This window comes from Peromyscus maniculatus, chromosome 18 (assembly GCF_049852395.1).
Source record: "Peromyscus maniculatus bairdii isolate BWxNUB_F1_BW_parent chromosome 18, HU_Pman_BW_mat_3.1, whole genome shotgun sequence".
Taxonomy (NCBI): Eukaryota; Metazoa; Chordata; class Mammalia; order Rodentia; family Cricetidae; genus Peromyscus; species Peromyscus maniculatus.
In genome coordinates, this window is record NC_134869.1 from 51037960 (window position 1) to 51061515 (window position 23556).

Consider the following 23556-nt stretch of genomic DNA (forward strand, 5'->3'; position numbering starts at 1 on the left):
ATTAAATGCTTTCAGTATTCAAGAAGAACTGTCTTGGTGACCAAGTCTGAGGTTATTTAGTGACATAACAGGGTACATTCTGCTTTAGTATTTACCTGCTTCTACAATGTGACGATCTTAAAGTCAAGAACCTTTGTTAAACACACACACACACACACACACTATAAACATTCTGGGGATGACTAGACAGACCAGGGGATAAAAGAACTTGCTGCCAAGCCTGGTGACCTAAATTCCATCCCCAGCACCCAGATGATGAAGAAGAGAACCAACTCCTCCCCCAAGGTGTCATCCGACCTCCACACATGCGTGCTTTGGCATGTATGCCCACCCACCCCCACCAAATAAGCAAGTAAATTATTTTTAACTCTGATGGAATACAACATAGGTCATATTTATTAAAATTCCTGGTGCTAAAGTTTTAGTTGTTAAAGATTTCTCTATAAAAGAGATGAAGGAAATCACTGATACCAAGCAACAAAAGGAGGAATCCAGGAATTATTGATTTTCTTTTTAAAATATCTTTGTTTAATTTAACACGGGCAAAAGGCTAATATCGACAGATATTTTCTTTCTTTCTTTCTCAAAATGCTATGAAGTTAAGGCTGGCAAATTAGAGCAGGGGATAAAGGTAACTGCAGTGCAAATCCGACCCTAGAACCCACTTAAAGGAAGAGGGAAAGAACTGACTCCCAGAAGGTTTCCTCCACACTCACTCTGTGGTACATGTACTCCTGCACTCAAATACACACACACACACACACACACACACACACACACACACACACACACACACACTACATACACACATACATGGGGGGAGAAAGAGAGAGATATGAGATGATGATGATGAAGATGATGGTGATGATGGTGGTGGTGATGATGATGGTGATGGTGGTGATGATGGTGGTGGTGGTGGTGATGATGGTAATGAGGATGATGGTGGTGGTGGTGATGATGGTGATGGTGGTGGTGATGATGATGGTGGTGATGATGATAGGAGTAATAGACAATAAGGAGTCAGGGACTGATGACAGTTACCTAACAATAAGAGTCCCTTTTTACCACAATCCAGGACTGCTTTATGACCTTCAGCTTTTAAATGGACTATGGGGGAAAAGACAGAAAACTGAGCTCCTGTCTGCCATTGCGCAGTCAAGCTCAGGGCTTCAACCAAAAGGCCTCGAACCTCGCAGGGCAGTGTTTCCACATCTGTTGACACACAGGGAGAGTGGATGTTTTTTCTTCTGCCAAACCACACTGACTGTCTAAAAGCAATGTGTCTATCATATGAAAAGGGTGCAGAAGAAATACTCAATGGATATTAACACCGTTTTATGGGTCACATAACAAATAATATATAACTAACAATGAGCAGCAGGGAGGGGAAATTTTTCTTTCTGCTATATAGGCTAGAGGGCACTGTAACATAATCTTCGTAGAAACATCTGCAACCTGTAATAACCCAGGCTTTTGCACATTAATTACCGAATGGATATTTCACAAGGCTACCGGGTACAGATGTCTCGCGTTCATGACCAACATTTAAATTTAGAGAGTGACACTGTGTTGAAGTAAGAAGCCCTGCTTACTTGATAATTTCCATCCATCTCATTTTTCTTGCTGTTTCAACAAATTTCATGACAAGATGGAAGTGATGAAGTATTGATGGGTCATGATAAGGCGCAAGGATCACCAATAGAAAGTCCTTGGTCCGTCAGCTGGGTGATGGCTGGGTCAATTATGAATTACAATAATAAAATGAACCTATATGGAGTTCTGAGGATTTATAGTCTAAGATTATGTTTAAAGACTAATTATTAGGAATTTTGACATATGGAATTTTCTTTGTGTGTTTCCGTCTCCCTTCAAATGTAGAGAGTTTGCAAAATGTTCACTTGCTTTTTGTCCATTATTTAAAAACTAAAGCAAAAGACAGCTTAGAATATAGACCAGTTCTGAGGTGTGCTCAAGAAAGGAGTCCAAGGCTGGGCATGGTACATGCCTTTAATCCTAGGACTCAGAAGACAAAGACAGAACTCTAAGAGTTCAAGACTAGCCTGCTCTATATATTAAGTTCTAGGCTAATGAGAGAGAGAGAGAGAGAGAGAGAGAGAGAGAGAGAGAGAGAGAGAGAGAGAGAGAGAGATTAGATGCAGCCAGTCTTTCCAGGTACTCAGTAGACATTTCCAATATAAAACCTGGGGGGGGGGGGTCTTGGTTTTTGTTTTTTTTCTTCCTCAAGTGCAGTTGAAATTATTCCATCCAGTCATCTGGATTTTTATGCTAAAGAGTCAAAGCCTAACAAGATGTTCCCTTCCTCTTCTTACCCTGTAAAAACCAGGCACTGATATCTCTATTGCAAGGTCTGCATTTTCCATGTGTGCGTGTTTGTGTTCCGGAGGTGTGAGTATCTAGACACAACGTGAGCAGATGCTACAGACTGCACAGCAAGGAAGCTGTGTACAACCAAAGACTTGAGGGAAGTAGCCAGAGAACCGGGCAAAGCAGGCAAGAGGGACTTTGATTCGCTAAGACTCCCTTTCCTCTGCTGTACCACTAGACCAGTGGTTCTCAACCTGGGGGTCACAACCCCCCTTGGGGGCCGAATATCAGATATCCTGCATACAGATATTTACAACTCATAGCAGTAGCAACATTATAGTCATAAACTGCCGATGGAATAACTGTATGGTTGGGGGTCAGCACAGCCTGAGGAACTGAAGGAAAGGATCACAGCATTGGGAAGGTGAGGACCACCACACTAGACCAAATGATAGTCCAGCTGTAGCTGAGAGGAAATGGAAACTACCTGTTTTCAACAGGGAGGACTAGCAATGATTTCATGAGCAACAGAAAAATCGCTACACAGACCCTCAACTTCTCTGAATGGTTCAACTTCAGAAAGCCTACCTTAAATGTCCATACATCATTACACAGTTACTTAAAAATGATAGATGAAGTTGAAAATGGTCTTCCTCATCATGATCTTGACCCCCCCCCCTTGTTCATATAGTCCCTCTTCCCTGACTTCGACTGGACTCCCTGAGCTCGACCTAGTACTTGATTGTGGATCTCTGTATCTGCTTCCATCAGTTACTGGATGAAGGCTCTGTGATGAGAGTTAAGGTATTTACCAATCTGATAACCAGGGTAGGCCAGTTCAGGCACCCTCACCACTATTGCTAGTAGTCTTAACTGGGGTCATCCTTGTAGATTCCTGGGAATTTCCCTAGCACCAGGTTTCTCCCTAACCCCATAATGTCACCCTCTATCAAGATATCTCTTTCACTGCTCTTCTACTCCATCCCTCCCCTAGCTCAATCATTCTGTTCCCTCATGTTCTCATCCCCTCCCCCCTCCCCTCTATGCTCCCCCATCCCCAGTTCACTCATGAAGATCTCATCTGCTTCCCCTTCCCAAGAAATCTACAGAGACAACTGAATGGAGCTCATAGGAACTCACAAATTTTAGACCTACAGCTGTGGAACCTGCATGGGACCAGACTATACCCTCTGCATATGGGAGACAATTGTGTAGCTGGGTCTGTTTGAGGGGCCCCTGGCAGTGTGATCAGGATCTACCCCTGGTGCACGAGCTGGCTTTCTGGATCCCATTACCTAAGGTCACACACATTGTTCACCCTTGATCCAGCAGAGAGGGGCTCAGTCCTGCCTCAACTGAATGTACTTGGCTTAGCTGTCCCACCATGGGAGAACTTACCCTTCTGGAGGAGCGGAGGAGGGGTGGGTTGGGGGAGGGGGATGGAGGAGAGAGGGAGGAGGGATGAGAGGAGGAATCTGTGGTTGGTATGTAAAAATGAATAAAAATAAATAAATAAATAAATAAATAAATAAATAAGTAATAAGTGGTCTTGGAAATGCTTGTGGACATTTACAAAGGTTTTTCCAATTTAATTTTTTATTTTTTACATGTTTCCTTAATAAAAAGTCATGGTGTTTTAGATTTCTATCACTGTGTACTAGGACAATGATATCCTTTTATATTTAAAATATTTTAGAGGGACATTTTCTACATACAAAGATTGAGATAAGATGTTAATGAGAATGTGGTCAGCGTTCCATGTGTAAGAATGAGGCTGTACTCATGTATATAAAAAAAAATTGACAAAGATGCTCGATTGGAAATGTAACTAGAATATCTTGGGAGTTACCCATTGATAAAAAGTTTAAAATCAAACTCAAAATCTATACCACACACAATCAAGGCAGGCAGATGAGTGACATCTCCATTTTAGATGACTTTTCTCTACCATGTCTTTTTTTTTTTTTTTTTTTTTTTTTTTTTTTTTTTTTTTGTAAACTTTGCTCTCAATCCAGAAGAAGGCAAATCCCCAGCACACAGCAGATGTGCGGCACCCTGTCTCCACTGCCTGCAGTGAAGTGCTGGCCTTCACAGCACACCCACTCTGGGAGCAGGTTTCCCCTGGAGGAGCAAGGCTGTTGCCAGGCGCAGCAGGAAGGGAAATGGGACAACACAGACTGCTGAGTCAAAGTGGGAGCCTGCAAGGGCAAAATAATCTGGTGTTTATTTTATTTTTATATTTATATTATATGTTATATTTATATTATTTTATTGAACACCTACTAGGCTGACATTATTAGGGGCTAAGAATCTAAACCTTCAGACACATTCTCTTTACGTAGAAGCTCCTAATCGACTTTTCCTTTTGTTCTTTTATTTTGAAATATCGTCCAACACTGAGAAGAGTTTCAGAAAAAAAAAATTGTACAAACTGGCTCCACTAAGCATTCCCATCAGCTTGCCCTAATGTCAATATCTCACACAACCTTCACAACAATGATCAAAACCACAAAGTTGACCTTGACACAAGGCTATTAGTGAAACTCACATGCTTACTTATTCTATCTGTTCCACTAATGCCCTTCTGGTCTGGATTGACTCAGATTCTGCACCATGTTTAGTTATCTCTCTTTTTATTCTCATCCATCCTTGTCTATCATGACCTTGTCATTGCTGTTATTCAAACATCAAGCAATCAACATAGAAGTATGTTCTAAGGATACAGTATATTTTTGATGGATGGGGGTGCTTAGCAGAAAGATGACAACTGAATTTGACTGGGGTGGGGAGTAGGGTTCTCCTATTTATAGCTCACTAATTCAACATCCTTTCATCATGGTTTGAAGAATGTTAGGCATCAGGAATATAGTCTTAAATCAATGCAGAAATGGCCTCTGCTCCTATGTGTGTTATGAGATATTAGATAAGCCATGGTGTGGAGTATTGAGAACTACAAAGAGGAGGTAGGACTGGGTAGCAAGCAATAGACACAGTTCACCTATTAGCAGAGGCCTCAGAAGGCTCCTGGAGAAAACAGAATTAAGCTAAGAGCTCAGTGGTAATCTGCCTTCTTCAGGGAAGTGAGAAACAGGGGTGTTCCAGGAAGGGGGACAGTGTCCACAAAGGTTCTGAGCCAGGAGCATGTGCTATGTTTCACTAGTTACAAGGACAACATCGAGGACATTGGACAGAAAAGATGTGAATACAAGAGACCAGATGACATTGGGAAGAAAGAAACCACCAGTTAGTTGCATTGAAGTTGAGAAACTTCACACAAGAAGAAAGAAAGAAGGGAAAATATAAACGAGACAAAACAGTAAAATCCTACATCAAATGCATCGCATTTGGTACCATTCATGTTCCCAGTATCTTAGGGATAAGATGGGTGGATGGGGAAGAAGTCACACTGACATCAACTAAGATCCATAAAGGACTGGAGATGCGCAGTGAGAGCAACAGTGTGGGGTGACCTTCAAGATGATGGAGGCTAGGCCATCAGCAAAAATGGGGAGCCAAAAGGAAGAATAATGGCAATCTGAAAAAATAGATTTATTCTTTCCCTTAACAGCTTTGGCATCGTGGAGTTTATACAAATTGTTCAACTTACACTTATTTTCATGGGTCAGTGTTGGTGTTACTGTTGTTTTCAGTGAGAGGCTTGAACTTAGGGTTTTGTACGTGTTGGGCAAGCATTCTGCCACTGAGCTACATCTGTTCAGTGTTTTGAGACAGGATCTTGTCATGTGTACACTCCTGGAACTCATGATCTTCCTGTCTCAGCCTCCTGAGTAGAAGGATGTAGATAGGCGTGTACCACCACATGTTTTCAGAATTTTTGTTGATGATGTCACATAGAAAATACATTCTAAGAATTTAAGGCTTCTACATGTTCTTGTTTTACCTGAAAATGTAGGTGCTGGTGGTATACCAGCTTACCCCAACCCTATTTCAAGAACAGGAGTGGAGAAGAAAATGCAGGGCCAAGTTCAACGGCAGAAAATGACAATGGATGTACAGGGCTTGGAGGCAGGCCAAGGCAGACATCCAGGAAGATCTGAACCCTGTGGGGCCAGAGGATGGCGGGAGCTCTGAGGAGGGAAGAGCACGTCATGGAGACCATAAAAAAGAGACTTGCAAGGAGGCATTCCTTCCCTCATCGAAGGGAAATGGGGACCTATGAAAGAGATTCATGGACTCCAGCTTTGTGCTGTCATGAGTGACCGTTGCAAATGTAATTTCAGAACAGAAATCTACCAGCACAAACCGAGGAGCGAATGGGACCTGAGGAGATAGTGCGATGATTGGAAAACCCTCCTTCAAATGTTGTTCATGAGGCTGAAGAATCAGATCACCTTCAGGGTATGGGAGCTATTTACAGGGAGGATATTGTGTTCCTAGGCCAAGGGGAGGAGCAAGGTGGGACCCTGCTCTGAAAATGGTAGGCATTTCTGCAGGGATCCTAGAGTGGAGGAAACTGAAGGAATTTTCTTTAAGAAACTTTTTTATTCCTTTTACATACCAACCACAGATCCCCCACTCATCCCTCCTCCCGCTCCCTCCAACAACCTCCCCCACCCACTTACCATCCCCTCCTCCAAAAGGGTAAGGCCTCCCACGGGGAGTCACCAAAGCCTGGCATGTTCAGTTGAGGCAGGACCAATCCCCTCCCCTCTGCATCAAGATTGAACAACTGAAGTCATTTTCAACTGTGAAAATGTCTTCGCTGCAGGTCAGAAAGAAGAAGATCAAAACATCTGCCTGGTGAGTGATGACCCCAAACCTCTGCGCCAAGATAACTGTGAGGCTTACCAGGTCCCACGGTAAGCCCACAGTGCCGAGGAGACTATCTTACCCCACGCACATGCGCAGACCTCACAGCACGCTTGTCTTCTTTTTTAGCGGGTCTTTCCTGCCTTTGCTTATCCTTTTCATTTTGTTTGCGTTGACCACTGTATTGATTATTTAATTTTGGTCTTGCTAACTGACCTTGTGTTTTCATCTTTTACCTCTTGACTCTTCTTCTCCTTTCTATCATTCACTTTCTTTGCTAACACGTGATAGGCCTTAGCCTCTAATGATAGAAGCTCCTGCTTCATCCACAGCACTCACCAGTCACCATAACCTTCACTACTCTCTGTAAAGAAGGAGCAAAAAGTTTATGTGCTGAGAGACAGGTGGACACCCTGGACCACATCCTAAACCGAGGATGCTTCAGACAAATTATTTACCTGTTCCAGACTGATAAGAATTTTGATTCTGAAAAAAAAATCCTTCCGTTTGCAAAACTGTCCCAACATAAATCCTGTCTCCACTGGGATGTTTTAATAGCTTACAAGGTCAGTATGTAGCTGCTTTCCTTTCCTAACCTTGTTGCTAGGGTCAAAGTCAGGTTCACACTTTTTGAGTTCTTGGCTGCCTATATCCAGTTAAGACTGGGCATGGGTAATAAATGCCTTCATTCAGTCACCCAAGTGACTACGTGAACGCTGCTCTGTAGGAGTAGATGGTGTGTGGGGACGTATGACAATAGAAACATCCCTTTTTCTACAACTTTGTTCTCTCTCCCGGATCTTTTCTCTGTCTCTCTCCATCCCTCTCTCTCCCTCTCCATCTCTCCTCCTCTCCTCCCTCTCTCCCCAGACTATTCTCTTCTAATGTATCTAAAACACCATTTCATCAACCAAACAATTTCTCTTCTAACATATCTAAAATGTTATCACAAGCTACTGACTGAGGACAATAAAACACTGCCACGTTATTTCTACAAAATATAAAGTCCCCAGGAAACATAATTTAAAAATCTTTCATAAACTAATAGTATCCAAAAATATCCCAACCCACAGTCTCAATGCTTTATCCCATCAGAGAAAAAACATAGTCACAATAGTCTCTGATATCTGATCAATGCATTTAATGAAAGTCTTTTAACAGATGAGGTTGGCGATTGCTATCAACTTAACTAGGAATGCACAGGTGTAGCACCCACAATTCCAGACATAGCATGAAGCTTCAATCCCCCAAGTCTCTCCTTTCCTTGTCCATTTATGATCCCTCAGTCTTTCTGACCCGTTGGTTGACACTCTCATTTGCATCAGCCCCCAATCATCATGCTCTCCCTGCCTAACGGCAGAGGATGCATAGCATTGAGGGTCACTTGTACATTAATTTACATCTTCATGGTTGAGTTTCTTCTTTGCTTATGCTCCTGGGTTCTAGGAAATGTGTTTTCATAGTTAAGAATCAGGAAATAAGTCACAGGCCGACAAAGGTCTCTGTTTATCCACAGTAGGGGAGAGATACCCGAGCTCTGAAATCATAACATTGCCACTGTGCCAACACTGTTGAATTAAGACCAAAAGTAGTATGTGCCCTCATGTTTTCCAGCTATAGGAGCCTGGGAAATCGAGTCTGAGGGTCATACAACTTCAAGTGTCTATCGTGTACCCTCTGGCTTTGAGCCTCAGAAAAGATTTTGAGGGAGAGAGGAGAAAAAGGAAGGGGGAGAGGAAGAACAACAGAAAACTAGATATAAATGGGTGACCAAAAACTAGAAATCACAAAGTGAGAGTTGTATGTGATTGTACACACTTTTGAATCCCAACACTAAGGATGTTCAGATAAGGAAATTTTGATTTCAACCCAGCCACCCCAGTGACATAGCAAGACTCTATCTCAAAAAACAACACAATAGAAAAAAAAAAAAAAAGGCAAACTAAAGAGGTCCTCAAAGCTCAGCTTTGGGACCCAACGATACTGCAAATGGCTTTCGAAGTCCCTAGAGATGTGTGAAGGATAGGTGCAGGTCCCAGGCCTTAGAACACCAGGTAACCAGAGTATTTCTTTCATTATTTCGTCCTCATTTGGACATATCCATGGAAAACTTCAGAGTCTAAAGCCATATTTAAACTGCCATTATTGGTGGATTCACCGTCTCACAAACATTTAATAAACATCACACAGTATGACAGGAGAGAGGCCTAAGACTCTGGAGTTCTTCCTGAGATGGAAAGACAGACAACCAGAAGCCTTGATGCCAGTGGCTGCATCAGGGAGGAGAGTCTTACACATTTTCACATACAGAAATCACAGTTCTGTTTAGTAAGGAACTCTTCATCTAGCATCCAGCAAGGGTGTCCAGCCTTTTCATATTGTGACATGATCTTGTTTGCAGATATGTTGGGCTGCATTCATAGATATCCTAGGGTGATGTGCCCTGTGGGCCCATTGTTGGACATGCATTGTAGGGAGGGATTGAAATCCTGAATGTAGTTTCAAGTGACTGTGTATTGTTTGGCATGGGCACTGCCAGGCGGACCTATGGGAAACTGGGAAAGCTTTTCCCTCTGGTCAGGTTTGGGAAACCAAAGCCTTCCTCTGTCTAAGCACAGGAAGTTCAAGAATGGCTGAGCAGTATGCATTTAAAAAAAAAAAAAAAACAGCAATGGGAGCTTCCTCCTCCCCGATAGTTACAGTCTGAGACTGCTTGCCTAAGAGACTAGCTAGGCCCTCCCCTTGTGACGTATGTAATAAGCACACTGAGGTTCTGGTTGGGGTGACTCCATAAGAGTGTGTACAGCTCACCGGACTCCAGCTTTTCTGTGTACATATCTGACATTTCTACACTGTCACTTTTCATTCCCTCCCAGCTCCAGTCAGGATTCCAGACCCAAGGCTCACAGGTCAGGACAGTCTACTGCTGTGGGATGGTCTGTATGTCAAATGTGTTGCTCTGATTGGTCAATAAATAAAACACTGGTTGGCCAGTGGCCAGGCAGGAAGTATAGACGGGACTAACAGAGAGGAGAACTGAGAGAACAGGAAGGCAGAGACAGACCCTGCCAGCCACGGCCATGACAAGCAGCATGTGAAGATGCTGGTAAGCCACGAGCCATGTGACAAGGTATAGATTTATAGAAATGGATTAATTGAAGAGGTAAGAACTAGATAGCTAGAAGCCTGAACCATTAGGCCAAACAGTTTAAATAATATAAGCGTCTGTGTGTTTATTTTATAAGTGGGCTGTCAGACAGTGGGGTTTGGCGGGACCCAGAGAGAAAACTCTCCATCTACAGTCTACAAGGGTGCTGGCTCTTTATGTAGCCCTCGCTGGCCTAGAACTGACTATATATGTAGCTCCTGAGGACAATTTTAAGAGTGATCCCACTGGCCAGGACAAGTAGCTGGCTTCAAATTCAGATATCCACCTGACTGTGCCTCCCAAGTGCAGGAATTAAATGTGGCTTCTACTTTTAACTTATGTAATTATCAAATGTTTTAGGGCTAACATCCATGTTGTTGTGCTTTCTGTTTTATTGCTGAGAATGCGGAGACAGTGGATCCATTAGCCTTTTCTACAACGTTGTGTAAGCCGTTAATTCAGTCATTTTCTTCTTTCAGTATTCTACTCCCCACAAACACTGCCTCCCTTTATATCAGTTACATCATAGTGCCATAGTTTTGCCAAAATGAAAGAGAATTTATGAAGAAAGGGGGCTTGAAGGAATGGGACTTCTACGTGAAAATGTTATTAGTTATCATTGTCATAGCAGTCCTAGGAATCAAGAAAAATATCTAAATGAAGAGAGACACAAGAAAAGGTGACCAAAGACCATTAAAGCTTATTTTTCTTTATTAGTGGTGTTGAAAATTGTTAGAAATCAGGAGGACAGGTGAAAACATACATGGCCATCCAAAAATTGGTTTATTGATGTTGAATGACAATACATGGCATGCTCTCTGTGTTCTCCCTCACTAACAACATACAGATTCAGGGCACTGAGCAAGATGGGGGTGAACACTACACTCTACCAGTTCCCACCCACCCACCTAAAAGGTCAGGAGCAAGCATCAGGGAAATATGCCTTGGGTTCTTATTGAATGGCTCTGCTTTTCTTTCTGTACTTTGGAAGGAAATCAATCTATTTGTTAAAAACTAACACTGCCTGCATTTCTACACTGCATAGCTACTTACCTACTTCATTTTCAACTACTGAAATTTTTAGAAAACTATATTCCTTCAGTAACATCCCAGAATTCTTTGCAAATCAAAATTTCATAAAATACTTGAGTATTTTTATTGTGATTTTTATACAAGAGAATTCAGCTATGGAATGGTATGAAAAAGCTGTAAAGCCCAGTATAAAATTTAATATGCATGTAATTTTATTTCAAGGAAAATAGTATCAGTTAAAATGCTTAAAGATGAATATTCTGAACACAGGCTTTGCATAAGGAATGTGCTTCAGTTTTAACATAAAATTTAAGTACCACCTGCTTTAAAGAGATTTGAAGCAATACATAAGCCTGTTTCTTTAAACATTTGCATAGGTATTACTATAACGTATATTAAATTTGACTTTGGTCTTACAGGCAGACAACCTAGGAAGAAAAAAATGGAGGAATACTTCATTTTATTTTATTCATATGATCAGATAAACTACCTGTGTTCTTTTAGGAAAAAAACATTTTGCTACTAAATTCTGAACAGAATTTATCACAAAGTATTAATCAAAGAAATTTAAACAGTGGGGCATTTAACAGCATCATGTCTTCAATAAAGCATGCAGTAGGAAACTGAACAACAATCCTAATAAGGTCAGGTATTACTGAGACATTCAATAAAATACAAGAAAATGCCACAAATGCCTTTCAGTATGAGCGCTTCAGTGGAGAATGTCCTAAAGATGACAAAGAATATAGCTGTTTCATGAGCCACTCATTTATGAGCAGAGTTTAAAAGAATAGGAAAGACAAGACGTGTCTACTATCCTCTTTTTTTCTCTCCTCAATTGTCTCTGTAGGAAGTTCTTCTCAAATTTATTAGCAAACTGGCTAATACAGGGACCTTCTGTGCATATCTGAAGAAAGAAATGCTCACATCAAACACGGTAATACAGGATTAGCACTCCATTGTACGTGCTGAAAAAATTAGGTAAGAGATGATGACCACATGGTCAACTACAGCAGCATCTGGGCTCCAAATTGGCTTCAACAACCAGCTTTTGATCTACTCCACAGATGAAAGAGCTACTCATTTAAAACTCCAAAACACTTTTCTGAGGCAATTGATTCTCCATGTATTCCTTTACTCTAAAGCTTCTCAGAGCTTTAGGTTAGTTAACATACAAGGCCAACCTCCATATTGGGTAGAGAGTGTGCAATAAACTTGCCTAACCATAATGCTCCCAATTCTTGGAGCATCCTATGCAGCAGAGTTTGGAAATATTGCTAAAACTGACAGAAACCTCAATGTTTTAGAAACAGGAATCACCTCCTCAGGCAACAGACAAGTCTAAATGACATTTCAGCACACCATCTGACTTTCAGCAATGTTCACTGCTCAAAGATCTTCCAGAGAAAATTAATTTTAAAACATGTCCCAAGCATCTGCATAAAGCAGAAGGATATTGCTCATCACTGTTGAGCAATGTGTGTATTATTAACAAAATAACAACGTCTCCATGTCTCTGGCATAGTTTACATTTAAGCAGCTCATCCAGATAAAATGATAAGAGTAACAACATCATGAAAATTCATTCTCTTCAGCCTAAAGAGGAATGTTTTCTATTCAGTTATATCAGGAGGTCATTCAAGCTATAAATACAAGAGTTATAATAGTAAGCTAAAGTCAAATGAAAGGGCATATAAATGTTTATGTTTATTTATAGCATTTGATATTGAAAACTAGTCTCCTAGTAGACAATTCCTCTTCGTTCCTGGAATCAGAGGAGCTCAATAATGACAAGAGCCAAAGCTTATCACACTATATGTCATGGCATACTCATGTAACATCATTAAATCCTAATAATCATCCTATGAAATAGTTATAATTGTTGTTCTTGTTTCGCCAAGGAGGAATGCTCTACTTGGAAGGATTTTGTTTTCCTCTAGATTTGGCCACTTTTCTAACTGCAGAAATAGTGAATTCTGAAAGGTCCATTGCTTTTAATTCAATCTAAGAGATTTATGTCAGAAAAGCAATCACCAACACTGGCCTCAGGAATAAGACAGACTCTTGCAGATGTTTTTGTTTGTTTTTTGTTAACAGCTAGGGTAAGGCCCTCAAAGGCTCATCACTCAAGCATTTGCCTCACTCATTGATTCAAATTGTCCATAACCATGATGTATTTTCTACATAACATATTCCACAGATGAAACTCATAGAGTTCCAAAAATCCAACCAATTGTTTTTTATAAAACTCAAAGGTGACAAAATTAATAGAATGCCACAGAAGTTTTCTTATGGGTATTTAAGAAAGTACTTTGTAAATATATGGGTTATAAATTTATAAATAAAAAGACTTTAAATTTTGTAATTTACTTGGTGTGTGTGTGTGTGTGTGTGTGTGTGTGTGTGTGTGTGTGTGTGTATGTGTGTGTGTGCTTGGTTACTATAATTCCAAATAGCTTTTATAATGTTAGTCTCTTTTCTAGATACTATTCCATGGATGAAGTTAATTAACTAAAGCCATACACTACTGAAGAATGTAAGAATATAATATTGTATTATTTCAAGTTGTAGTTCATAGAATTTAGAGGCTTGCAAACCAAATTAGCGGTTAAACGTATTATTGCAAATTTTACATGCATCAACTTTTCTGCTTGTTGTGCTAATCATGACTTCAATACAAATATTAACAGGCTTGTCAATCATTAAATCTTTTATTTGTGTATCAGTAACAACCATAATGGTCTGGCCATTCTTGGGGTCTTAGAGTCAATACTCCCTCAGGATACGTACTACCATAAAATGGGTATAGGCTTCAGTCTAGTCTGAATTAAAAGAAAAAATAAAATTACTAATAATTCCTGGGATTTGTTAGGATATCAGGCATACCACAGAACCTATGACTGGTATAACAGGTAGCAGGAGATGAGAAAACTGTCCTGAATTAGAGGAGTTCTTGGTATAAGACTTCCAGGTTAACCTTCCTTTGGTGAGAAGCTGACAATTCTAAGAGAATGGGAGGTTTTAAGCTCATGAACCCGGAGGGAAGAGTCTGTGCACACCTTTGCAACAGAGAAACAAGAATGGAAACACAGTGGGAACCTAACAGGAAAGCTGAACAAAAATCAGGCTAAGGCTGCTACTTAATGACTACATTAACTAAATCATAAATCATCCATTGGACAGCCCATTTTGTCTTCCAACTTACCTGATTTTAAAGGGACCTTAACGGACGCTTGAAAGTAAATAAAATCCATATTAGATGAAGAGCCTAATAGGACCCCTAGCAGCCCAGAATCTGGTTGGATATGCCCAATTGAAAAGCTTGTATTACCAAAATCAGAAAGCTCACCAAGTGAAGGAAATGCCATCATGTTCTTTTTGGCAAATGTCTACTGATCTGGCAAATGCCTATGAGCAAGAAATTCCCTGCGAGTGAGACAGCCTGATGGCCATACACCCTGGAGTGCTGGTTGGAAAGTCTATGGGCCTCCCAGACTAAGTCATCTGGAGATGGAAGCTGGAATTGTCTACACAAGCAGCCAGCTAGTGGAAGAAGAGAAGAGCGGACTGTGACAAAGGGCAGGGGGACAGAGAGTGTGGGGAGGGTGCGCAGAGTCTGTGTTCTCAGCAGTCACACGGTGTGGGTGGGAACCAGACAGCTGGGCGGAATGGATACTGCCATCCATCATTAGTCACAGAGAACGTCTGCCAGGCTGAAGCGGGTACGGAGCTCCAACCGGGGGGCATCTGCATGCAGTGGATTCAGAGGGGAAGGTGTTAAGTAGGATGAATTGGGGTGGAGCCCATGCCATCAATGCTGAAAAATGAGTTGGCAAGAACTCAACCGTGGTTCTTCAGGAATGCTTGCCGCTACTCACTGAACAAGTCTGATGAGCTCTGAGTATGGGCCGGGCATTCAGGGAGCCACTGAAGGTGAGACCCAGAACAAAAAAAAAAACAAAAAAAAGACATTTTACCAGTCCTAGAGAAAGGCTGGGGCAGGCTTCTGTGGAAACCAGCACACACGGGTGATAGTCCTCTAATGCCGCTGTTGGCCACTATGACACCTTACCCACATAGAGGGACATGTTGTGCAGCCTGTGAGTCCTGGGTGTGCCCACACCTGCCTTAGACATGAGTTTATATGGAAGCACAGTGAAAGTAAGAACCATGAATGTGTTTAATTCAAAACTAAGCTATGTCGTGTCCCCTTTGATACTATAGGTTTCAGTAGCAAGAGATCCCTGTATATCCTCCCTCCCAGGCTAGACTGTTTCTGGGAACCCTGAGAGAGAACACAGGGAAAGACCCTGTATTCTCTCTCCGCCCACACACAGTTTACTCTGAATCAGGTTTCAGCGTGTTGAACTGAGCCACCCTGGGAAGTGGTGATTCTGTGCAGACAACAGTCTCTTTATTTGCTTTCTCCCATCCCTCTCTGACTCTGCTATCACTGTTGTTGGACAGTGTGTTGACGCAGACTATGGTTAGGAATATCTATGCATGTATGCATACATATATGCAGGTAACAGCAATTCCTGAAGAAGAGGCAAGAAGGGGTATGCGGGAGGGCTTGGAGGGAGGAAAGGGAAGGGGAAACTGATATATTCTCAAGAATAAATGAAATAATAATGATAAGTTTTTAAAAATTGAAAACATACAGCTTCAAATGTAGGTGTTATTGATGTGGCTTCTAAACAGTAAAATGTACTTGTCATTAGCTCATAAATTCTTCTATTCCAACAGGATGCTCAAAGAATTCAGAAAGAGTATTGACTTTTGTTTCCTGTTAAGGGAAATATAGGAAAAACAGAAAAATCCAGGCACTAAAGCCCCTAGTAGGAAAAAAGAAAAAACAGTTCCTTAATATCACAGTGCCTAAGAATAAAAGGCACCCTCCTAGAAGGCCTGTCCTGTTATTTTCTTTTAATCTAAATTTTTTAATACAGCACATGTCAAGAATTTAATTCCTTGTGGTGTAACAAGTTCGGAGAGCTGGGCTCACTGGGTGGTGTGCTTCTAAGAGGTGGCAGAAATATTAGGAGGTGCAGCCTAGCTGAAGAAAGCTGGTCAATTGGGGATGCACTTTAAAGGTAACAACTGGTCCCCTGGTTCCTTCCTGACTGGAGACATGCACCGCTGTCCTCTGACATTCTGTGCCCCACCACGAGGGACTGAAATCTCTGAAACCCTAAAAACAAATACCTCTGTCCGCTATGGAGTTGCTTTGTTCAAAGACTTTCTCACAGGGACCAAAGGTCCCACTAATACTCTACTGTGGTCTGAAAACTCCAGGCCGTGTATTTAAAGTATGTGAAAAGTCCTGGATCTCCTATTTTACCTGTGCTTGGTTTTCCCTTCTCTGCTTAGACCAACATAACCATAATTCAGGCTGTGTTTACATCCTGTCAATAACCAAAACAACAGAACCCATCCTCCGTACTCTCTGGGCCTTCCTAACACATTGACTTCCAATGCAGCCCATCCAAAAGGCAGGAGAAAGGAGTTGGATGTAAACCCTGCCAGGGCATTGTCCTTCACCCGGTAAGACGTGCTGGTGCAGCAAAGAACAACCACAGAGGATCTAGCCTGAACTGCCACAGTGCACAGCCATAGTGAGTTAGTGTTTTAGTGTATTTCCATACTAAGATTACTATGGCACTAAATGATAAGAAGGTAAAAATGATTGTGTTTTGTTGTGCACGCTGTGTACCGCTTCACTTTCATTGTTGCTTATCTAACATCTCAAAATGTGCCAGAGGAGGAAATTACTGCGTGCATTTTAATCACAAGACATTGTAAAGGATGCTCTGAAACACTTGAAAAATATTATCTGTCTCCTCTGGTGTGTCGGAACCATTCTCCCTAAATCAGCTATTCTAAAAAGCATTAAACCTGACAAATGAAGTCATTTGTACGTTCCCTCTTGTGTTTGTAACTTTCGAAATAATTACATTCCATCATCTTTCTGTTCTCTCTCTATCTCTAAACCAAAACTACTTAATCCAACTATATTAATTGGGGGTTCTCCAGAGAAATAATAGGATTTGAGTGTACCCCGACACATACCACAGGATGGGAGTGACTTACGGGAAATTGGTTTACATTATGTGGTAGCTAACAGTTCCAGAGACCTTCCCGGAGGGTTGGCACCTGGAGCCCCAGGAGAACAGACAGCTGAGTACTACGGAAATCCACGGGTCTGAGAACCACGAGAGCGGGCTATGCCACCACGGTCCCAAACCAGCAGGCAAGCCGGGCAGGAAAAGAGGGACTTTCTGATCGCACCTGCAAGGACATTCCTTCCTGGAGCCTGCGATGGGAAAGAGTTTACTGGAAGCAACAGCCGGCAGCTGGCATGGTGAGCGCAGAATAGAACCAAGATCATTGCCCTCCTTTGGGGAACCCAAATGCTACAGCCTGAGAACTGCCCTTCTCTCCCTTGGGGATATTTCTGTGTACAGAGAACGGTGACTTATTACTAATCAGAACATCTGCCCTCTGGGCAGTGCTGGAGAAAAACTTTAAATTCTTTCATGTAATGCGCCCCCCCCCCCATCCCGCCTTTGGCCCTAGACTACACAGGGGCTTGTTTACACCTCTCATGACATCATTCCCCCTCCCTTTAGCTTAGCTAAGACCGCTGTCTGCTTCCTAATGATGTAAGGGGTGGCATCTCAATGACACCAGTGAGATGAAGCAAGAATGTGGCTTGGTACTGATTTCTACCTCCAGATAGTCACCTTGTTTACCCATTCAACAAGACAAATGGGACCGTGAAGGAGGCCATTGTTGCTCTGCTGCTGTAATAAATACCATGACCAAGCATAACCTAGGGGGGGAAAGGTTTACTTTCTCAGTCTTTGGGGGACGTCGGGACAGGAACTCAAAACAGGAACCTGGAATCAGGAACTGAAGCCGGGACCATGGAGGGATGCTGCCTACTAGCTTGATACCAGGCTCAGGGTCACCTGCCTTTCTTATACAGCTCAGGCCTAGCTACCAAGGGGGTGACACTGCCCACTGTGGGATGGGCCCTCCTACATCATTAGCAATTAGGAAAATGTCGCACACACCTGCCCAAAGGCCAAAGTGATGGAAGAAATTCTTTAGCTGAGTTTTCCCTCTGGCCAGTATGTCAAAAAATTCATCACACTCTATACTGATCTTAGACACTTACATAGGGTAAGAATATACACCTGAATAAATGAACTGTCAATATGAAAAAATATTAAAGTTTTTGAACCCATATATAAATTCTTAAATAATATATATAATATATATAAACCCATATATATAATAATCCTTCTTAAGTTTACAGAATTTCTAGAGAGGAATCCTAATTTATAAATTGAATATAATGTATGTTCATATAATAAATTCAAATTAATGAGAACTACTAGAAAAAATAATTACCCATAATATAAATCTAATGGAGATGAAATTTTGCAAGTACATCAAGAACATTGATGTAAAGAATAGATTGTTAATACATTCATTTTGTGCAATTATAACTCAAGTGAATCATAAAATATCAAGATCATGAAGAATTACAATTTGGCAATATGCAGCAGCTACAAAAGATGTTCTCACAGTCATGGAAGAGGAAGGGAAAATAAGAACAGGTTGGTTAATGCAGGAAGTTACAGTTAGACAGGACAAGAAAGACCTGGGCTTCTATAACACAGAGTGATTACAGATAGCAGTTCATTGTATATTTCAAACTAGATAGGAGAAAAAATTGAATGACCCTAATTCAGAAACAGATTTTGAGGTGAAAGATATAACATTTACCCTAATTTTTTCATTATATATTGTGTGTATATATTGAAATAACACATATCCCATACATATGTATGATTATTATGTATCCATTGAAAAAGCTTCAGCTTTGAATGAGGCAAAATGGTAAAAATATAAAAACGGCCACATCTTGATTAATTTGTCCAACATTGCTGAGCCATGTTCTCTTCCATCCGAGTTGATGCAGTGTGTCAGGGGTTCACACTTACATGCCCTATGTCTCTACTTGACTTCTTCCCTGGGGAGGCATTATACAATGTATAATGATGAAATCGGATGAATGTCATATTTCTCACCTCAAAATGTATCCTTTTTGTGGTAAGATCATTTGAAATTCTCTCTTCAGCTCCCCTGAAACAAGCACTAAGTTATTAGATCATTCTCCTTTGCCCTTCTCACTGATCCTGCCCATCACCTTGACTAAAGTAACAATCATTTGATTACACACACACACCTGCTTTTCTTGGGGTCAGGGGACACACACACAAAAACAGGACACATGCCAACTTCCAGAGGTCACTCCCACTGCAGAGGGGGGTTTCAGATAAGCTGCCCTGTATGACAAACACCATTAGGGAAGTGATAGCAGGAACCCAAGGACCTAAGAAAAAAATGGAGCTTTGGGGTCTGTTTGAAATGCCTCTCCCATTTATCCCTTCTCCCCCAAACCTCCCCAGCTCCCCCATTCCTCATCTACCTAACCTTGTGGCCTTGGCAGAAAACTTTCAAAAAGAAATTGCTTCCAAATATTTTGGAGGTCACTGCCCAATATTTTTATGAATCTAGGCTCAAAATGTATAGGATGTCTACATATTATAAGTACTAGTAGACATAAATGGCCCTCACCTCCAAAAGCTTTGCTAAAATGTATTAGACTCTTGAGGCAGGAGATCTCTCTAGCCAGCATCTTCTCCATGTTTTACTTACCTGAGCTTTAAACATTGGGGCTTCTGACATCACGAATGCCTCTACTTATCAGTATCAGTGAGGACCATTACTGTCCTGAGAGGACCTCCCCCCCACGCACGCGCGCGCGCACACACACACACACACACACACACACACACACAGTTATTTGGAGAACAATAACTCTCTACCTCCTTACCGTGTCCTATCCTGCACCACATGAAAGGAATGCCAAACATGTGATCCGGTCATAGGATGAAGGACATGAAAGGGTCCACCTGACTCCTTTCTCACAACACTGCAGCATGAGGCCAGGACACCCTGTCACTCCTCACTTGGGATGGGGCTGGGAACCTGGCCATCCTGATGACAAGAAGCTAAAGTCACACTAATGGAAAAAGCAAGGAGCTCTGATGTTACCATTAAAAGCAGGTGATCTGGCAATCTTTGTTAGCTGCCATGACACATTATTTCCTACCTAGAGGAAATAGCAGATGACGTCAAACCCTTTCAGCTCGGAGAACTATTGATAAAAGTAAAGAAAACCCTGGGATAATCCCCAACCTGCTGGGTCATCCTGGGAGACAGGAAAAAAAAAAAAACAGAAAAAAAATGCACTTTCATAAATCCTACCTGCATCCACATAAAATGCTACAGCAGAAGAATCTCTCTAGCCTCCTGTTTCCTGGCTCCTCTGTATTATCAAATCAAAACAGAGGAATGAAACCCCACTGGCTCATCTGAGGATGCCTTGTTACTTGAGGCAAAGCTGATAGGGTTTTGGTCTTCACTTCCAGTTCCCAGGTGAGCCAACCTTCTTACTTTGGGGCCCTATGCATGGATTCTCCCCAGTGCCAGCTCTATTACCTTGAAAACCAGTCCAGGACAAGGACTCAGCATGGGGTGCCACTACTCATGGCGTCAACTTAACCACTTTTACCTTGGGGATAGGATGTCAACATCGATAAGCAAACAGCCAGGACTGGTCACAACCAGGAAGTTTCTCTCCATCTGTCCCTACTCAAAGCCACTGGAGAAGTTAAAATGCCCATCAGGAAGCATAGAAGCAGATGGAGAGTCATGTCTATAGGTTGATGGGTGGGGTCTTTTATTCCAAATGCCCCTCTTCTGCATGACCTTGTGGGCCAAGGCATCTTTAGCTTCTTCTTCGTCATGACAGGTACCTTAAGTGGCCTTAATCTCTTCACTGTCCTTCTGTTCTTCAGGAAAAATGATTGGAAGACAGGGCCACTGCTTCCATGAGAAGTATTACCATGTGTCGTACTTTATCTTTGATGGTTTATATTTCATTAAGAAAGCAAGGACGTACAAGAGGAACCAACAACTGTGAAGTTCTCATTGGGGAAGAATGAAGACAACCAATTAATAAAGACACCGAGCAATCAGCAGTGTACACTCTGGCTGATATTCCTGGCTTTCCTGCTTGTAGACCAGATCCATGACACTGAACCATTTTATATAAGGTAAAACTTTCCCTGGGAAATGTGGTGATATTTTATTTGTACTGAAATGTTATTTTAATTTTATGTTAATAAATAAAGTTGCCCTGGGGTCAGAGCTATTAGAGCCATAGCAAGAGCATGGTGGTTAGAAGAGCTAGGTAGATTTCTGTGTGTTCAGGGATACAGCCAGTATTGGAGACATACGCCTTTAAGACCTGGAAGGCGGTACTTACAGGCAGTGATGAGGCAGTCATGTGGTTGGGTTTACAACCAATGAGAAGGCAGAACAGAAAGATTATTTAAACAGGGACACAGGAAGTACCTCCCTCTCTCGGGGAAGCTAGGAGCACTGCAGGAGGTAAGATTTTATCTCTGAGCTCTGACCTCTCGGCTTTTCTCTTTTACCTTGGCTCTGTGTTTCTTATTTTAATAATACGATTGGTTACATCTACATCTGGCGCCCAACGTGACAAGAATCCATTAAAAACTGCTTGGGGCCGGCTCCCTAGCCGGAGCAGCCGGCTCCCTAGCCCCAGCCCAGGTCTGCTTGGGCTCAGGCCGGACTGTGAGCTGCTTGCTTAAAGCCAGTGCTACAAACAGCTCAGGCCTGCCCTGCTAAACAGGGCCCCTGGCTGTAAAGCCAAGCCTTGACTCGGCTCAGAGGGAACAAGTGGCTGGCTTTAAGCTTTAGCCGGCTACCCCTTCGCTTTCACTTTCACTTTCACTTTCACTTTCACTTTCGCTTTTGCTTTCTCTCTTGCTTTCTCTCTGTCTCTCTGTTTCTCTCTCTCTCTCTCTCTCTCTCTCTCTCTCTCTCTCTCTCTCTCTCTCTCTCTGGATTTACACCTAGGACTCTAGGTGGCTGTTTTGAAATTCGCTCGGATTTCTACTGTTCTACGCAGATTTGGTAAGTCATAAAGGAAACTATTTAAAAGACAAATTTTTTCCACATTTAAAAAAAATGGGTTTCCTGTGTACATTGGAAGAAAATTGGGTTTTGTTTGAAATTTTAGGCAGTCTGACAATGGAACAACTATATGAAAAGATTAGTATTATGGGAATTATGCAGTTAATCACCATGCTTATTCTCATTTTACTATTTAAAAAGATAGTCGATTTAAGTGCCAGGATAACAGCTTTAGAAAAACCTGTTAATTTTAACAGTGAAGTTGGTTCAAGTTTGGATCATAAGGTTACAGAAAGAAAGCCTGTTTTCACACAATCATCCTTAATTTATCCTGTAACCGTACAGCAGATGCCTGATCAAATGGCTACACAAAATATCTGGGCTCCAATTGAACTGATGGATTTTAAAAGGTTTAAGGAGGCAATAGTATCTTATGGCATGCATTCCCCATATGTAAAGCAAATGTTAAACTCTTGGTCAACATATAATAGGATTATACCACAGGACTGGCGGGACCTTGCACAAGCTGTTCTGGAACCCAGCCAGAGAATTCAATTTCTGACTTGGTTTAAGGAGGAAGCTAGAAACGTAGAAACACAATGGAGGGATAAAGGAATACAAGTTTGTCAGGATCAGCTTATTGGAGAAGGCCAATATGCTTCAATACAAACACAATGTTTATATGATGTTCAAACCGTAATTTTATGTCGAATGGCAGCCTTGAATGCATGGGACAGAGTTGATGAACCAGGAAAAAAACATGAGTCATTCACAAAGGTTATGCAAGGCCCTAAAGAATCTTTCACAGATTTTTTAGAAAGACTGGCTTCAGCAGTAAACAGAATGGTCTCAGGATCAGAAGCTAGTAAGGCAATAATTGAAGCTTTGGCATTTGAGAATGCGAATGCAGCATGCAAAAGAATAATCAGGCCGTTAAGGGCAAGATCTGCACCTTTGGAAGATTGGATTAGAGAAACAATTAATGTTGAGGTTGATGAGCATGATACGTGGGTAGGAGAAGTAATTTCAAAAGGTTTGAGGAGTGTTAGATGTTTTGGGTGTGGAAAGCAAGGACATTTTAAAAGGGACTGTAAACAGGTCAATCCTAGAAGCAATGTTTCTTCAAGGAACAATGGCAACAGAATGCCCCTTCCTTCTGGAGTATGCAGAAGGTGTGGTAAGGGAAAACACTGGACCAACGA

At 41.7% G+C, this 23556-nt stretch overlaps 1 protein-coding gene and 1 long non-coding RNA gene across 4 annotated transcripts in view; one reads left to right on the forward strand and one right to left on the reverse strand.

The window, feature by feature from the left end:
• Window positions 1-23556, reverse strand: part of Grip1 (glutamate receptor interacting protein 1) — a 667949-nt gene that overhangs the window by 496426 nt on the left and 147967 nt on the right. The window lies entirely within an intron of this gene.
• Window positions 6201-13145, forward strand: LOC121823734 (uncharacterized). 2 transcript variants are annotated; one of them, XR_006065285.2, is made up of 2 exons: window positions 6201-6684; window positions 7055-13145. It is a non-coding gene; the product is annotated as an uncharacterized LOC121823734 (long non-coding RNA). The 2 variants fall into 2 exon arrangements; XR_013045615.1 differs by having other exon boundaries at window positions 11695-13145.